The following is a 16685-nucleotide window of genomic DNA, read 5'->3' as shown; positions in this document are numbered from 1 at the left end:
GGTAGATCATACCGTTTGAAATGATGTCGTCACCCTTTGAAACCAATTGTTCCAGTTGGTAATAGGTGAGGATTTTTGCCAGAAGTTTTCTATTACCCTAGGTGCCTCGTCAAGTTGCAAGGGTGGTAAGGTACTCTCCCAGGATCGAACTTGAAGTGGTTCATCAGGCGATGAACAGTGGGAGGTGTGGATTCTTTTGTAGCTTCATGGAGGTCCACTACTATAGATGGAGGCTGTGTAGAAGCTTTTACCTCTATGGATGTATTACATGAGGAGCTAGAAGCTTCATGGAACTCCCCCCTTCCTGAGCTAGGTGGAATAAATTGGTTTTCCCTTGGAGGCCAAACTAGCTCTGGACTAGGTGTGTAGCATTCTGTGATCTTTCCCTTCCCACGGTCTGCCATTGGCTTTAGCGTTACACTGTTTGACTCATATGGGTTTGTTGTCGATAGGGAAGGACATATTTTACGTTTAGGTACCCAAATTTTCTCATTTCCATCATAGTAGCCTTGGGCTTCTAATAGTTGTTTTGGAATCCATCGTGATTTGGTCTTGACTCTCCTAGGGCGCGCTCTTGGTTTTCCCCGGAAATTTTTTCTTGGAATGGATGGGAGGGTTGAGGTAGTTGGAAGTAAGGCCTTGGGGACCCATTGATATGTACTCTTAGGTCGTGGATGAGTACTTGAAATATTACCACTTGCTGCAACTACAAGTGTTGAAGTGCTAGGTTCATGGGTAGCTGGCAAAGACGAGTTAACCACCTTGGCTTGTGAATGTTGGCTATCCTTCAACTTTGCTAGAGTTTGCAACGTAGGTGACCTTGCTTGAATGATAGGGGTAAGAGTCGGTGGTCGCGTCGTGACACTACCAGTATCCCAATCAATAGTGCATTTGGTTGCCAACATCCACGTGCGTCCCAGGTTTACGTTGCCTTCCATAGCTCCCGCGGGCATGACTAGAAACCTCTGCACTATGCTTCCATTGTCATAGACAATAGGGGTCTGAAGGACTCCAAGAATAGCAATTTTCTTTTTATTAATGCCCTTGACTTGCATCGTACTCGGGGATAGGGTCGGTTTCCCTAATTAACACCAAACTCTATAGGATAACAAATTGTGTTTAGCTCCCGTATCTAATAAGGCATTGTATAGTACTTTCCCATTGGTGCTATTTAGCTCAATTGGGTATCGTAGGGGTGGCTTAGATTCTAATGAGTCGTCATCTGTGTCCTCGAAAAATGCTTGCGTGATTCCCAGATTAGCCTCTCGTTGGCGTCTAAGACGTTGTTGTCGTTCTCGAGCCTCAACTCTTGCTTGGATTTTTTTAAGCTCTGCTTGTTCCTTGGCAGCCTTCTTTTGATGGATGGCTTGCAACTCTTCCTGGCTTAGAGGATCATAATATCTTTTGAATTTACTCCCATTAAGGAATCCAATGGTTTCAACTCCATCTAGAGTCTCCACACGAATGGTACCTTGCGGGGTAATTTCACACACTCGATATGGTCCCTTACCAGCGTATTTCAATTTCTTCTTTTCATAACGTACCCCGTACATAAGAACTTTATCACCAACCTTGATGTCTTTATCCTTTAAATGGCTATCAAACCACTTCTTTCTCCTATCCTTCTCCACTAGAGCATTTCGCACAACTAATTGCCTTTCTTCATATAGCCTTTCCAGGATATATAATCGCTCCACTAAGGGGTTACCATCCCAACCTTCTTGAGAAGCTACTCGAAGACTAGGAATGACAAACTCCCATGGCATAACTGCTTCTTGGCCATACACCATCTTAAACGGTGTGCAATTAATAGCAACTTTATACGCAGTACGATAAGCCCATAAAGCTGATGTAAGCTTTAGGTCCCAATCGGTGCGATGAGCCTCGACTGTCTTTGTCAAAATGGAGATGAGAGTTTTGTTGGTACTCTCAGCTTGGCCATTTGCTTGGGGATAATAGGGTGTAGACTTGTGGTGTGATATCATGAAGTTTGATGTGAGTTCTTTTATTACTTCATTTATAAAATGAGTTCCATTGTCACTCACAAGTTCAAAGGGGCATCCAAAACGTGTGATAATGTTCTCAAAGAGGAACTTAGCTGTTGTTTTTGCATCCGCCTTCCGTGTTGCTTTTGCTTTAGCCCATTTGGTTACATAGTCGGTAACCACAATGATATATCGTGATTGCGTGTTACGTGCAGCCGGACTAATCGGTCCTACAAAGTCTAAGCCCCACTTTTCAAATGGTTGGGTTACCTTGATGGGATGTAGAGGCATCCTATCACTTCTTTGTGGCTTCTTGAAGCGTTGGCATTCATCACATCCCTTTGCAAAAAGTGATGCATCCTTAAACATAGTGGGCCACCAATAGCCTGACTGTAAGATCTTTCGGGCAGTCAAGTTTCCTGAAAAGTGACCACCAGATACGCCCATGTGTGCCTCTTGTAGAATATATAAATACTCATCCTCGCAGGCACAACGTATAAGAACATCATCTTTTCCTCTCTTATAGAGAGTTCCAGCCAGTAAGCAATAGGTTTCGCATTCCTTGATTAATTTTCGAGCTATATCTTTTCGTAGTTCTTTGGGTGGAAAACCATTAACTAAAACGTTAACAATCTTTTCACTCCATTCAGGCATTGTCTCAACAATGAACAAAGGAGTATCACGCAATTCATCATCAACCCCCGTAGGAGCTTCGCCATTAGGGATACGAGATAAATGATCCGCCATGACATGTTTCCTCCCAGGCCTCACAACAACGGTGAAGTCTAACTCAAGAAAAATTAACAACCATCGTGTAATTCGACCTGTGGAACACGACTTATTTACCAAATATAGCAATGCTTGATGATCAACATAAAACACAAACTTGGTAGCAAGAAGGTAATAGCGAAATTTCTTTACTGCGTAAATCATAGCTAGACCTTCGCGCTCTGTAGTAGTGTAGTTCATCTCGGCATCATTTAATTGGCGACTTGCAAAGCTAATAGGGTAGTCCAATTTATGTTCTCTTGGTTGAGTTAGAACACACCCAATAGCAAAATTTGATGCATCAATATGCACATGAAAAGGTACATTCCAATCAGGTGTTCGCAGGATTGGAGCACTTGTTATGGCCTTATTTAATAACTCATAAGATTGATGACATTCTTCCGTCCAGTGAAACTCGATAAGAAGCTTGTACAATGGACGCGCTATCTCGGCAAAGTTTAAAATAAACCTTCGATAATAACCCACATGGCCCATAAATCTTTGAACTCCTTTATAGTTCGTAGGTGGTGGCAAATCGGTAATGGCTTTAATGTTACTCTCATTTGTGGATATCCCGTTCTTGGACACTATATGCCCTAGAATGACTCCATGCTTAACCCAAAATTGGCATTTGAAAGGGTTCAATGAGATGCGATAAAATCTGCACCTTTCAAATATTTTTCGTAGATATAACAAATGCTTCTCCCAAGAAGAATAAACACAAAGGTCGTCTAGGAAAGCTTCACAAAACTCCCTTAGAAATTCTTTAAACGCAGTGTTTATTATTCGTTGGAATGTAGCAGGGGCATTTGTTAAGCCAAAAGCCATAACACGAAATGCAAACACTCCAAACTCTGTGATAAAAGCAGTTTTAGCTTGGTCCTCTAATGCAATTGTGATTTGATTGTAACCAGAGTACCCATATAAAAAGCTATAAGCTTCCTTGCCCGCAACTCTTTCAATTACATGTTCTGAATATGGTAAGGGATAATGATCTCTCCTAGTGGCTGCATTAACTTTCTTGAGGTCCACGCACACTCTTAGTTTCCCATTCTTTTTTGGCACAATGACTATTGGAGAAACCCATTCTGAGTGCTCAATAGGGTATATGAATCCACATTGGATAAGTTTTTCAATCTCCTCTTGTACAATTTTGGCGTACTTAGGATTCATTGGATAGGGTCGTTGCTGGACGGGTTTAGCAGTGTTGATCATGGGAATTGTATGTTGCACCACAGAAGGTGGAACGCCCTTCATGTCATGATATGTCCAAGCAAATATATCCTTGTATTCCTTGAGGAGCTCCTTAAGTACAGCCTCTTCAGTTTCGGTAAGGTCTTGAGCAATAAAGACTGGTTTAGACTCCTCACCTGGTTCTGCTAATTCTATCTCTTTAACTACCGATGGACCATCATAGACTCCACTGCTTTCATTGGTAGGTATTTGTTGGGCCTTGGCATACACAACCTTTCGCTCCCCCGTGGTATAAGATTTAAAATGTTCAGGAGCCGTATGTAAGTCAGCAGGCTCTTGTCTTGACGGAGACCTTTCTTTTAGTTCTGTCTCCTTTTGTGGTTGTGCTAACTCTCGGTTTTTACGTCTTCTTATAGTTCAACTCAATTTCGGCTCTGTAACCTCCAATTGAGCGAGGTCAATGGGTCGCGGGCTGCACCACATGACACTCTGGAGATGTTCACCCCAATTGTCTACTAGCTTTCGATGAGCATCACATGCCCCTAGATAGCTAAGCCTTTCTGCAGTAAGTCAGCAGGCTCTTGTCTTGACGGAGACCTTTCTTTTAGTTCTGTCTCCTTTTGTGGTTGTGCTAACTCTCGGTTTTTACGTCTTCTTATAGTTCAACTCAATTTCGGCTCTGTAACCTCCAATTGAGCGAGGTCAATGGGTCGCGGGTTGCACCACATGACACTCTGGAGATGTTCACCCCAATTGTCTACTAGCTTTCGATGAGCATCACATGCCCCTAGATAGCTAAGCCTTTCTGCAGTAGATCTTTCCTTGTTTATCCTAGCTCTCACATTTGCTCGATATCGTCGTCTCTTATATGACCTTTGTTTCTTGTTAAGGTTTTGATTTTGGTAAATGTTTGAACTCGACTCGCTTGATAGGTCTTCGCTTGTATCTTCTTCACTCTCATATAAATTACCATAGATGGTCGTATTAGACCTTGAGTGTTCAGTTTCTATACTTGGCTCACTTGATGTTTCCTCACGTTCTGAATCCATTTCTCCCTGAGATTCTGTTTCTGATGTGTATTGGCCTGAAGCCTTTGAGGAATCATCGGTTTCACTCTCAGGTAGGTGTGCCTCTTTCTTATCATCGGATGTTACATACGCTACACCTAACATGTTTACTGGTGCAATGTGTGGTATCTCTTCCCCATCTGGTGTTACCCAGGTTGTTCCTCTAGCTCCCCATGTATCTATAGTTGCCGCTAGGTGTACCCAATCGACATTGTCTGACTCAGCCATTCCGGGTAGGATATCCATATAAGGAGAGTTCTCCCCAATATCCGTGTCTTCGTTACACGTGTAACAATACTGTAATGGAACTAAGTGAATTGTTGTGTCTGATCGATTATCAATGATGAATTTATTTCCTAGAGGATGCGTTCGACCACTTAAAAGATCAACTCGAATGACAGAGTCTTGGAACTGTAAGTAGACGTGGTTTTTGGACCAGTCATGCACCATTTTTGCTTCCCTCATGAATGGACGCCCTAAGATCATCTCAAATGACATAGGATGCTTGGAAAAATCCATAACAATGAAAGTTTGCCTTACCTTGTGTCCCAAGACCTTGATTCTGAGATCCTTTAGCATTCCAATAGGCGTAACAATAGATCCATTAGCCATTTTTACCACTACGCTTGTGGCTTCAAGGTGGGGTCGCCCCATAGACTCCCAACAACTCTTTGTCACCATGCTGACTCTCGCACCACCATCAAGGACTCCCTTTATAGTTAATCCTTTAGTAGTGATTGGCAGAGTAGCATTAGATTCATCCCCTTCAAAGTATTGCCCCAACTTGTTAACGGGTCTTTATATAGTTTGGACATGATGGTGGTTCTAACTTCTGAAGACATGAAATCCATCAATTTGGCAACATTTAATGGCATCTTGTGGGACGTAGGACCCTGACAAGAGAATGGTGAAGATGGAATCTCCACTTCCTCTAGGGGGTCGGGTATTCCCTCACCAAACATTCTCTCTAGTAGGAAAGGTGTGTGTCCACTTTCAGATGTCCTACCCTCACTCTCTTCCCGAATGATACTGGGTATAGCTAACGGCCTGTAGTTCTTGTGACGTTGAACTTGTGTGGGAAACACTGTGTCCGACATCTGGATATGTTTGGGTTCAGGTTCTAATGTTCGTTGAGTTTCTTCCACCAAACCCCTCAGTTGTTGGACTCGTTCAATTTCCATTGTTGGGTTTGGATAGGTTCCAATCTTTCTCTTGCAATCCTCATTTTTTGTCTCTCGTGGCTTATCTTGGGGGTTCGCAACTGGGTGGTTTAACTTTGAATACTCTTTTGGTGTTCGTCGTAATTCCCTCTCGTGATCCTCCTCACTGGCTTTTTCCTTTGTAGTAATAGTTTTGGTCTCCGAGGTCTCTATCGAATCTGAGTCATCCTCAGGGTCATTCATATACACGTGATCCTCTCCTGTCCCTATGTTAGTCTTTGAACTAGGTTTTGAGCTAGAAGCATTAAGGGATTTCTTTCTTCGTGTTTTCTTCTTTCTCGCTCGGCCAATGGATGCAACATCTCTCTCTTCGAGGATGTAATTTTGCTTTTGGAGCATCGACCATGTGAGTGCATTCACTGGTGCTATGTTTATAGTTGGTGGTGTCCCATCAACAATCTCTATTATGTTCAATGGTGTGATTTTCGGTGCGTTTGGATTGTTAGGACACTGTGCGATCAAATGATCTATGCCACAATGATTACAAGTGAGTATTGGCATTGCCAATGCACTCCCTTGACTTGTTTGCATTAGTGCAGCATTCTTTTGCATTCTAATGGGGCACTCAGCTACTCGATGTGGTCCACCACATTCGTAGCACTAAAGAGGTGGTCTCCTGGCAAAACTATTAATGTTTTGGCCTCTTGCTGCTAGTGCAGTAGCTTGATATACCGGTTTGATTTGTCCCCAATGGTCTTCCATATAGTACATGGGACACTCCTCAAGCATGTCGACTCCATAGGTGATACTAGAGTCTATGTCCTCTTCGCAATCTACATAAGTACTAGATGACTCACAACCTATTTGGTTCATAGGTGTAACTCTTGGATGAGGGGGTTGCGGTCCTACTACTGGAGGTGGCAACGGTGTGGTTTGGACCACATTTTGGGTTCTAGGGACCATGTGCTGTAATGGCAACTGTTGCTCCATGGGTGGGGTAGGCATCAATGCAGGAACTTGAGGTGAGTCTGCCCAAGCTATAGGCGGTCTATTTTCCATGATGCGTTTAAGCATTAGGCAATCCTTCGCTTGATGGCCATACCTACCACACGCGTTACAAGTCCCGTTAAACTTTACTCTGAAAGTAGGGCATTCACTCGTAGTATGTGGGCCCAAGCAAATTGAGCACCATTGTTGCTCCCTTCTTGGATACATATGAGTGTTTTGTGGAGCACGATTACCCCTAAGGCTTTCTTGGATGGCCTTGGTGAGATCTGCCAAAGTCATCTCAGATATCATTTGCTCTTACACGATTGGCTTTATCTTCATTGGCTCATGCCCTGATGCTTGCGAGCTACTTGACTTCGGCTTTGACTTTGGCTCGGCAGACACTCTTTCTCCTGCAATCATTAAATTATCCTCCAATTGGATTGCATTCATGGTGACTGCTTCCCAAGTAGTGATACCTCTAATGACTAGGCCTTTATAGATACTTTCATGTCGTAGTCCCCTAATGAATCTATCGAGCAATTGGTTGTTGTTGAATCGCTCGTTTGGATTGCATCGATAATTCAAATTCTTTAGGCGACTAATGAAGTCTCTCACGGATTCACCTTCTTCTCGTTGGGCTTTCTAGAGCTGAGAGGCTACACCCCAAAGTACTCCCTCTCGTATGTATTCTTTTAAGAACAGTCTCCTAAGAGTAGAGTAGATCGTTTTCTCTTCTACTCTTAAGGTTCTATACCAATCTCCAGCCTTTCCGCTTAGGGTCAAACTCAAAGCCTTACACTTATGTAGCTCATTGTGCTCTTCCAAGGAATCGCACACATGTTCAAAGACTTCCATATGCTTTCTAGCATCTCCGTCTCCACTGAATTTCTATGTGAGCTTAGCAACTCGAATTGCCTTGCTCCTAGGATCTCTATCACGTGCACTACGCATGTTTTCTGCAATAGAGCGACCGATAGTTTGAGCAAATGCTGCCAAATCTCTTATTTGAGCAGGTATAATGGGTGTATGTGCTCCTGGAACCACATGTGAGATGGGAGTTGGCCTTGGCCTTGGCATACGCGCGGCTCTTGGGTCCCAAATTTCGTATGGTGGTGTACCAGACGGTGGTCAAAAGTTTACAGGCGTGGCCCTAGGCATAGGGGGTGCCTGATATCACATGTTATTATTAAATGGCATGGCTCCACCTGTATAAGAGCTTGGATAATTCCATTGTGGATTGTAAGCTCTTGGAATAATCGGAGGTGTAGGAGCTACATGAGGCTGAGGTACGACAGGTGCACATGATTGATACATACATGTAGGTATAGTTGGGGGCACTGTGCTACTAGGCATCGGCGCAGTGTTAACAAATGAACTCCATGGTGTACTTCTTGTCATGCTCACCATTGGGATATGCATGGTAGCCGTAGTGTCATTACGAGAAAGATGAGCTAGATCTGGGAAGGTAAAGCTGCCACTTGTGGGCTCAGATTGTACTGAGGCTCCTGGCGAAACAACATATGGAGGATCAATGGGGCTCACTGAGGGAGTCTCCATTTGTGACAGGGTTGGTTGGTTGGCCTTTCCCGTATCCAAGAATCTCATTAGGCCTGTTGAAGGCATGTTGATCCCTATGTTCTGTCTTTCTAACTCGACGATCATATGGAGGACATCACAGACTTTCTGTTGTTGCTCATCTATGCTAGTAGCACTCGATGTGGATTGTAGAACATCTAACCAACCCACATGATAGGTGTGTCCTGTGTACCGATCAGTTAAAGCTTCTGCTTGTAGGTCATACTCCCAATTTTTGTTTAGGAATATCCCATCTAGGCCTGGCGTGCTGGAGGTTTCCCTTGAAGTGGAAGCATTATTGCTCCCCATAGCTTGCCCCTCCGTGACTGCTACCTTGGGAGCACTCGGTTGCTCGGCTGGCATGATTGTTGTCATAGGAGCCTTTGCTTTCAGGGCTCGACTTTGTTCTAGCCTTTGTAGGTTCTTAATTTCCCTCTCCCTTGTTGCTTGCATATAGCGTTCGATCTCTTGTACTTCGGCAAGACTCCTACCATCGGGTAGTAAAACCTCAGAGGGAGATAGTCCTAAAGGATCAGGAGGTGCAGTGGATGGAACATTCACATGCACACTCTCAAGAAGCATAGGGTCCATTTTAGGCATGAATGAAGAATTTACTTCCCCACTCCCTTCATTTATTTCATTAACCGCATGTTCGGAGCGAGTAGCTCTACTAAGGGTCTCTTTTAAGCGACTAAACACGCTGGACCCGGGCCGTGGTCCCATGGCATGCATGTCTTGACTTGAACTATCAGAGTTTGGTGTAGGATACCCCTCCATGACTTCGTAGTCAGAGGAAGAATCACTAGACGCGATATGAGGATCTTGGGTCGCGCTACCTTGAGTCCCGGCCGAAGGTCCAGAACCTAGGGTGGAGGAATAATGGGTGCCCGCGTAAATGGAGGCACTACCAATATGCTCGTGCTCTAACACTCGTCCAGAGCGTAGGTTCATATGACTTGGATCCCCTAGAAGTGTCAGTGAGGGCCCGTGAAGGCTGCTCACCTAGTAATTTTGGGTGTTTTGCAACCCAAGTCTTTTCTTATTTATTTATTTTTTGGTCCTTTTTTTCTGACCCAGCTATAGAATAGAACGTATGATAGCTCAAAACGAGCGTCTCGGTCAGAGGGACGTGCCGTGCTTTACAGCCCTCCGTTTGGTCACTTTATGCCCTCGGAAACCCTAAAACCGTCAATTTCTAGTAGGGAACTAGGCCCGAATTAGAAAGTCTAAGGGTGCAAGTGGGAAGAGAAGGGAGGAGAGTGGAGGACTTGCCCCACATGCTCTCATTCCCTCTCGAGGGGGTAGGGTATATATATAAGAGTGAGTCTAGTATATATCATAAGACTGAGGACTGAGGCTTGGGCTTGGGCTTGGGCTTGGGTTTTTTATTTTTTATGTTTTTAATATAAATTTTTTTCTTTTTTGGGCAACGACCCCGCGCGGTTTTGCTGACCCTTTCTTGGCCACACACATTGTCACCTACCTAACCTCCCAGTCAACAGCTCACAGCTCACTACCTTATCTACTTACTAACAGTGCTGTTAACCACTAACTAATCTACTAACTAATCTGTTAACTGCTTACTGACAGTGAGCTAACTTTCCACCTACTTCCTCTCTCACTACCTTACTGTGCAAAGACTGTGTGCAGGCAAACTTTGACAGAAAACTGTGTACAGACTGTGTGCAATAGAAATTGCTAACTGCCTTCCTACTTATTCATTCACTGCAAACAAGCTAACGACTACTAATTGTGCAAAGACTGTGTGCAAACAGAAAACACAACATTATGCAGAAATCACAGAACTTGCAGACAATACAGAAATTAACAACTTGCAGAAAAACAACTCATTCCTCTTCTTTCCTACTACAAACAACTCATAAGAGAAGCACAAAGTGCCTCTTGGGCTTAGAGCAGGGCGATTCCCCGGCAGCGGCGCCAAAAATGTGCGCTCCTTGCCGCACTGTCGAAGCAAGGGACTTGCCGATACACCGTGTGCGAGCCACAAATGGCTCCAAGCACACAACAAGACTAATCTAGCAAGCTCAAAAGAGGGCAATGGTGTGTCACTCACCGCTCTATGCTCCTGCCGTGGAGGATTCCTCGCCGCGATGAAGAAGAAGCTGCAGTCGTGCCGCGCTTAACCGCTTCGCCGCCGTCGTGCCTTCGTAATGCTCGATCGCACACACACTCTCCCTCTCTCTCACACACACATACACACACACACGAGGAGGTGAAGAAGAAGAAGATGGAGATGGAGATGGAGCAAGAGCACTCTTCTATTGCACAAATGAGAGAATGCCTGAATTTTAGGTTTAGTTGGCTTTTATATGAGCTCACCCCATTCACACTTGGGCGCCCATGCTTAGCAAACTAATCCCTTGAATGTCCCAGTTAGAGTGCGCCTCTCATCGGCGATCACTCTTACCCTTTTCCTATTGGTCCGACAAGCCTGGTACCTAACTCTACCAAATACATAATACACGTCCGTCGTAGGTGATGGGGTGTCCGTGAGCCGTGAGGGTTAACAGGATGACTCCCCTGCTCTCAAAAGGGCTAACTCTTTGATCACCCCCAACTCCCTCACTTCCTTCCTAACACCTAGTTCATCCTCTAACCGAGGAAGAGTTCGTAGCTTTACAAGAGGAATTGGCAGGTCTCCCCCCATCAGGAACTTCCCTGAATTTTAAACCTTGGTTATATTGCAGGTTGCTACAAGCCCTTGCGGAAGAAGAACTCTCAACAAAGTGGATCTAGATAATGGTTTCATCTACATACACTGTCTCTTTCACAATGTGTACTCCTCGATTGGATTCAACCAAAAAATATTTTTTGTGATTGCTTTGATCTATTTTTTGGTAATCACAAATTACTCGACAATATACTCATAGGATGGAAATATCATCATCCCATAAAGAGGTTAATCTATAATAATGACTTTTTTCGATAGGATTCTATTCCTTATTGTACATGTTTTCAGTTTACCACTTTTTGCAGAAATTTTGAGGCTTCTGGTTACCATGTTTGCACTTGTGATCTCAGCATTATTGAAAATACTAAAATACGTAGAGTTTTGGCCAAAGGGTTCAATCATATACCTAACTTTCCCAAAAACCCGTACCTTGCTCTAGCAGTTGTACTAAGCCATCTCAGTGACCTTGTCAGTGCTCTCCCACTGGAGATGACAGTCCTACTGCTACTTAAGGGAAGTTGCGAAGGAATGCTTCCTTCATAAAGTTTCACAACTACCTAGTAAATGGTTATCATCTGGTTATACTTGGCTTACTTCTCAGCTAACTTTTGATTTTCAAAAAATCTCTAATAAATGGTTTGTTATCGGGCTTGACAAAAGCTCTAACTGTCCCACTCTCAATTGAAAATACCTGGCTTGGAAGGCCGCTCGTAATCAAGTATCTAGTAAGGAATCTTATCATATTAAATCTACACTACAAACTGTTACCAATAAAATTGCTTAACACTTAGGGCTTCTAGGCTACTCTGTGCTCAACACTAAGTTACCGGTGTTATGTCCCACTTAAAAAATTCATAAGCACAAGTTCAGGTGGATATCCGATGCCTCCAATTGTATTTTTACTGATATCACCAAGGATATTACTTTTTGCCTTGACCTTATACTATCTGAGTTTGAGCTTATTTGCACCACTAAAAAGAAAATTTGCCAGGACTTCTTACATGTTCAATATAATCCCTTCTGGCTTACAAAAAACTCTACAGAGGTCTCGCTTAACCTCCCTCAGCATATCTTCCACATTTTTACTGCTAACATTACACAATGCTACGAAAACATTCCCCTTGATGGGGATCTTGGCCTTAAGGCTGTTCTTGACAAGGTGATTAAAATGGCTTTCTCCAATACTAGAAAGAAGAAACTTTTTTACATCTCTCTTTCCAAAAAACCCATGTGGATTCACTTATCTCACTACGTACACTCCTTACACTTTAATGAAGCTAAGCTTTGCTCCTACATCTCCTGGCTGCTAAGTAACTGTACTATAGTTTCAGGCGGTCTTTGCTTTAACCAATGCCTAGGCATCCCCATGGGATTCACATGCTCTCCATTTATGTGTAATAGTTACCTTGCTTTCTTTGAATACAAGTGGTGTCTCAAGACCATGGAATCTTATAGTGGCTTTACAAGAGGAAGAGGCAGGTCTCCCCTCATCAGGAACTTCCCTGAATTTTAAACCTTGGTTATATTGCAGGTTGCTACAAGCCCTTGCGGAAGAAGAACTCTCAACAGTGGATCCGGATATTGGTTTCTTACATACACTGTCTCTTTCACAATGTACTCCTCGATTGGATTGAACCAAAAAATCTTTTTGTGAGTGATTTGCTCTATTCTTTGGTAATCACAAATTACTCGACAATATACTCATAGGATGGAAATATCATCATCCCATAAAGAGGTTGATCTATAATAATGACTTTTTTCGGCAGGATTCTGTTCCTCGTTGTACATGTTTTCAGTTTACCACTTTTTGTAGAAATTTTGAGGCTTTTGGTTACCATGTTTGCACTTGTGATCTTAGCATTATTGAAAAGAATAAAATACGTAGAATTTTGGCCAAAGGGTCAATCATATACCTAACTTTTCCAAAACCCCATACCTTGCTCTATCAACTATACTAAGTTGTCTCACTGACCTTGTCAGTTCTCTCCGACTGGAGATGACAGTCCTACCGGACTTAAGGGAAGTTGTGAAGGAATGCTTCCTTCATAAAATACACAACTACCTAGTAAATGGTTATCATGTGATGATTGTTGGCTTACTTCTCAGCTAGCTTTTGATTTTCAAAAAATCTCTGATAAATGGTTTGGTGTCGGGCTTGACAAAAGCTCTAACTATCCCACTGTCGTTTGCAAATACCTGGCTTGGAAGGCCGCTCGTAATCGAGTATCTGGTAAGGATTTTTGTTATATTAAATCTACACTACAAACTGTTACCAATAAATTGCTAAACACTTAGGGCTTCTAGGCTACTCTGTGCTGAACACTAAGTTATCGGTGTTATTTCATAAAATTCATAAGCATAAGTTCAGGTGGATATCCGATGCCTCCAATTGTATTTTTAATGATATCACCAAGGATATTACTTTTTGCCTTGACCTTATACTATCTGAATTTGAGCTTATTTTTGCCACTAAACAGAAAATCTGCCAGGACTTCTTACATGTTCAATATAATCCCTTCTGGCTTACAAAAAACTCTACAAAGGTCTCGCTTAACCTCCCTCAGCATATCTTCCACATTTTTATTGCTGACATTACACAATGCTACAAAAACATTCCCCTTGATGGGGATCTTGGCCTTAAGGCTGTTCTTGCCAAGGTGATTAAAATGGATTTCTCCAATGCTAGAAAGAAGAAAATTTTTTTACATCTCTCTTTCCAAAAAACATAGGTAAATTCACTTATCTCACTCCATACACTCCTTACACTTTAATGAAGCTAAGCTTTTCTCCTCCATCTCCTGGCTGCTGAGTAACTGCACTATAATTTCAAGCGGTCTTTGCTTTAACCAATGCCTAGGCATCCCCATGGGATTCTCATGCTCTCCACTTATGTATAATATTTACCTTGCTTTCTTTGAATACAAGTGGTGTCTCAAGACCATGGAATCTTACAAAGAATAAGCTTTCACAGTTCAGACATACTTATAGATACATGGATGACTTACTTAGTGTCAACAATAAAGACTTCCCCAATGAAATTTGTCTGATTTACCCTCACTCCCTTAAAACTGAACCTACCTCTCTCCAATAGACCGTCACACCCAATGGGGCTTTCTGCACATTTGTCCAATTCCTTAGCCTCTCTATTTCCCTTCATATCCCGTAAGATGGTGGGTATGACCTAAGGTTTGTGTGGAAAAGGTATCTCCTGAAACTACCACTTATAGAATTCATAAAAAAGAATAGCAATAGGCCTTACAAGGCTGCTATTAGCTCTTGTATCTGCCTGCTACACTTAATTTTCTATTCTTCCCCTAACCCTTTTCTTGCCTTGGAGGAGGTTTATTTACTTATCAGAAAGTATTGCCTTAACGGGTTTAATAGAAATCAGATCTGTAACACTATTATACAAGCTCTCACCCAACATAACTCGCCTGGGTTACACTTTAAACAAGAGAATCTCATTTCTCTAATTAGGTAGTAGGCCCATACACAATGGGCCTACTACCGACCCATTGTGTATGGCGCCTGGGATAGGGCGAGTACACACACACACACACACACACACACACACACACACTATGGTACTATAGGTATTCTTGTTGTTATAAAGAACAAGCCCCCCCCCCCCCCCCCCCCCCCCCCCCCCCCCCCCCCCCCCCCCCCCTCTTTACTACTTTGATCGAACCCGGAATCTGATCGGTCACTTTAGGAATACTACTCAAAATATGCCATTACCTTGTAAAGACCATGGGGCCTAGCCCTTGATTATTAAACTAAGATATAGATCCCCCTGGCGTGCCGAGCGTGATTTAATTCTCCTTCTTCATTACATTGTGAAGGCGGCCTCTCCTCCCTCTCCTCTCTGGCTATGGATCTCCCCACTCATGGGTATCTGCGTGTTGTTTGGTGCTACCACACACTTACAAGGGAAGGCAGCTTGGCTCACTTATTACTCCCGCTCAGAGGACTGGCAATCCATCATCCTTCCACTATTTAAACAGGTGAGGGCGCATCTCTGCCCCTCACTTAGCCAGTGTTGTTTTGTTTGGCTTTTTTGAGAAGACGTACTGCCTGCTTCACAAAAGGAGCTATGGAGCTCACTACTCAGGTGTCTCAGGTTTTTCTCTACCTTAGGTTGCCTCGCTGCTGGTTATGTTGAATTTTTTTTACATTAAGCATTCTTCTGCACAATAAGGTAAACATTAAATGCTTTTCAATAGCATGGTGGCTGTTGTTTTACCTCAGGCGCATACTGCTTGTGTTCTTGTTGGGTTTTACAACTGTCGATAAGTGTCATTTTTCACACTGAGCGCAGCGGGTGTATGTATTACTCATGAATGATAGGTTTATTATGTTACTCATCATGGAAAAAGTTGTTAAGGTTGGTCGGTATAATTTGGAACTTGCATCCATTGGAAAAGGAAAATTTTGGGTTTGCTTGGTTGGCTTAAGCCTAGTATTTACTTGCTGTAACAAGGTGTTTTCCCCGGTTGCTAACCAATGTTGTACTGGCTCTCTGGCTTTAATGAGGTAATTGCATAAAGCAGGTATGGTTTGAGATTGGATTGATAAGCATGGATTAATGGTTCACTGTTAAATTTGGTAATACTGCAAACTTGGTAAAACCCATCGGTTGGGTGATAAGGAGTACTGATTTGACTTCGTGCGCATTGTGTGCGGGGATGGTTGGCCTGGTTGCATACGTTTGTTGTACCAAACTGATTAACTAGGCTGTCTATTACTTCTGTCGCATTCGCTGGGTTGTTATAAAATTCTGTAAAAAAGTAATCCAAGACTGGTTGCACCTGATGCTTTGTAACAAACCCCATTTTCTTACCAAAGAACCTATAACAATTAAAGGTAAGTATACACTATGGACGGTTTTTTTGACTACATAGAATGTACCCCTTGGATTGGCATGGGGATGATATGATGCCGGGTATCTTCTTGTGTAAGAGTTGATACTAGCTCTGTTCTAGCTTATGTTTTTATTTTGGGAGGCTTGGCCTGCTGGCTGCATATGGGTATTGAACTACTCTTCAATTATTTGGTTACTTCAAGGGCTCCGTGCCACTTAATGTGCTGAGAGATTTATCTAGTTATAGATATACATACTAAAGGATGTTTTAGACTCCATTTGCCATGATGAGCATTAAACTTTATTTGACCTAAACAAACATAAACTAGCTTACCATTTTTTTGAACTATAAATAGAGGTTTTTTTTAGCTTCGGTTGAGTTTCAAGGATAGT

The 16685-nt window shown here is 42.8% G+C and overlaps 1 pseudogene; it reads right to left on the bottom strand.

Moving 5' to 3' along the window:
- Positions 1–16685, bottom strand: part of LOC147464871 (uncharacterized) — a 75975-nt pseudogene that overhangs the window by 50666 nt on the left and 8624 nt on the right.

Source organism: Adiantum capillus-veneris, chromosome 1 (assembly GCF_014529385.1).
Source record: "Adiantum capillus-veneris isolate H3 chromosome 1, ASM1452938v2, whole genome shotgun sequence".
NCBI lineage: Eukaryota > Viridiplantae > Streptophyta > Polypodiopsida > Polypodiales > Pteridaceae > Adiantum > Adiantum capillus-veneris.
This window is presented reverse-complemented; position numbering and strand designations above follow the sequence as displayed.